The sequence below is a fragment of the Cheilinus undulatus genome, linkage group 8, assembly GCF_018320785.1.
Source record: "Cheilinus undulatus linkage group 8, ASM1832078v1, whole genome shotgun sequence".
NCBI lineage: Eukaryota > Metazoa > Chordata > Actinopteri > Labriformes > Labridae > Cheilinus > Cheilinus undulatus.
In genome coordinates this window covers 47893398-47896398 of record NC_054872.1, presented here as the reverse complement: position 1 = coordinate 47896398, position 3001 = coordinate 47893398, and positions in this window count along the sequence as shown.

Here is a 3001-nt window from a genome sequence, read left to right as displayed (position 1 = left end):
CTATCCTGTCCTCACACTGAGCCGTCCAGTCGTACGGCATCGCTCCCTGCTGAGAGTTTCCACCTGCAGCTGACATGTGGCTCTTCCCTGACACTCGTCTGTCAGGTCAATGGGGTTACAGAGCCAAAATAGCAGCAGGGAGGCATGTTTGTGGCAGGTAGCAAAGAAAGTGATCAAAAAAATGTTTGATTTTAGGCTCACAGCTATAATGTACGGTGGCCCTGAAGGTTAACTGTACGAATACTTCACCAGACTAAAAAAAGAATCATATAATTTAAAACAAAAGAAAAAAATCATGAAGTTTAACACATGTCAAAGAGTGTCAAATATGAATGTGAAATAAATTTACATTATTTTGAATAATTGTTTTTGGGAGAAGGTGTTTTTTGTGCAAAATGTTAAATATTTTACAGTTACTTACTTTTATGAAATAAGGATATTTTTTTGCAGACTTTACACCTCAAGCTACAGAAATATTCGTCAGTGGATGTTTTTTCTTTCTATTTTGCAAAACTTTAAATATTTTTGGGCAGAATTTAAAATATGATTTGCAGAAGATCATATATTTCAGAGAGGAGGCATTTTTTAGCAGAATTTTAAATAATTTGTAATAAAAAAATTTATGTTGGATGAGGACATGTTTTTTCACACAGAAGATTAAATATAGTTTGCAAAATATTTAATATTAAAAAAAAAAACTTGAAATATTTTTTGCACATTGTAGCAGATTTTACAAATAAGTTAAAACATTTTTTAGCAGAATGCAATTTTTTTTTTTTAATTTATAACCTTAATTTTCAGAAGGTTACGCATTTCTATGGAGCCCCCTACAGCAGAAATCATCATCAGGGTCCCCACATCGTCCCACCTGCCCCCCAGGACATTTTAAATCATGAAATATGCAGAAAAAAAATTAATTGATGTGCATAATGTAAATTTTTTAAAAATTTAATTCCCTGCAGTGATGAAAAAAGCCTCTAAAACAAATGAGATTGAAAGAATTGCCTAGATTGGTTAAATGTTTGATCCATTTTACAGAAATCCACCAGACATTATTAGCAGAAATGATGCATTAAACACAAACTTACTAGTTCATTCTTGAATAAAACGGTTGTTTTCTTTCAACTTCAGGCATTTTTCTGACCAAGAACCAAAACTAAAGACCTGTTTTTTTGCACAGGTTTGTCACCAATCATATTAGCATCAAACTCAGTGACAGAGAACATAAAAATATTCAGCTAAAAATATCTCAATCGCCCCCTTGTGGCTGATCTCACTTTTAGAGGGCAAAAAAAATGGCATACATCTGAAAGAAAAGACAATATTTTAAAAACATATTAATAAGAACAATATGGCTATTTATTGTAGATTATTTGAAAGTCCAGCCCCAAAAGTTCCTTCAAGGAAAAACATGGCTCTTAGCTGATGCTCTCTGCTCTAAAGTAAAGTCGTATTTCATTCATCCCCGAAGGGAAATTCAAAGTTTACACTGTTTAGTTGCTTTTACATATTACACACATATACAGTGATGGCCTTGCTGCTCATTGCTAAGTGCTGCCGTGAGCTGTTGGGGGGTTCAGTGCCTTGCTTAAGTGCACTTCGACAGTGCTCAGGAGGTGATGGACCCTCTCCAGCTACCAGGCCAAGGTCAGGCTCCGCTCCCACCAGGACTCGAACCAGCGACCTTCTGCTCTCTAGCTCAATTCCTTCCAGCCAAAGGGACACTGGCAGAAAAATGTAGTTTCTAGTGTGCACACAACACTTCCTCTTGCTCGTGAGATACTTTCTTGTGTGCACCAGAAAGTTCTGTTTGAGTGCAGCTAAGTTTCTGGTGCTCACAAGATTCTGCTTATTTTAAGCAGAATTCACACATTTTTGCAGAAGGTCAAATACGATATTTCATTTGGATTCCAGCATTTTCTAACCTTGCAAAGCAGATGGATTCGCCCGTTTCCGTGTTTCTCACTGGCGAATCCATCTTGCAAAGCTCCCGTCTGAATCATTGGGGCCTGGTTAGAAAATGACAGGACCAATGGACCAGTGGATGCTGCTAAAGCGCCGGTTTTATCTAACCTGACATGCCAGATGGATTTGTTTCACATGTTTGGGAAAGGGCAGAGGATTTGAAAAAAACTTGGAGTGTGATTGGATGAATGTTCTGTCTGTCACATCTCTACGGGCCAATCAGAGCAACAAAACGTGATGTAGCAGCTATCGAGATGTGCATGCGCAGCTACTAAGGAATAACACGAAACATGGCGACTGTAGACATTTCAGTACACGACTTTTGTGGTTTTTGAAAAGAAAACAACTCACTGCTGTTCTTCTTTTAAATGTCGTCAAGTTCTGATAAAACTGGCGAATTAGCAGCATCCACGATAATGTCTTCTGCCATAACTGCACTGACCTCTTGTTGCTGCTTGCTCACGTCACAACTCTGCCGCACCTGAAAGTGCTGCCCCTCATTGCTGATTGGTCCTGTCACTTTCTGACGAGCCCAAATGGTTCAGATGCCAACTTGATGGATTCACCAGTGAAGAACTAGGAAACAGGTGTATCCATCTGCTTTGAAAGGTTAAGTTTAATCAGAATTTGATGACATTTCTTCGTTAAAAGAAGAACAAACAACAGCAGTGAGTTGTTTTCTTTTAAAAATTACAAAAGTCGTGTACTGACATGTCTACAGTCGTCATGGTGCGTGTTATGCAGTTCTCTATGGAGTTTACTCCTCAGTAGCAGTGATGTCACATGTTTTGTTGCTCTGATTGGCTCATAAAGATGTGAAAGACAGAGAGAGACTGAGTTTTTTTTTCAAAGGCTCTGCCCTTTCCCAAACACCATCTATGAGAGGTTTACCCGATGGATGTTTGAATCAAATCCATCTGACAAGTCAGGTTAAGCATTTTCAGCAGAATATTAAATATTTTAAGCAAAAAATTGCATTTATTTACATATCAATGTAATTTTTTCTGGAAAATCTAAAAATAGTTCTTAAGAACCT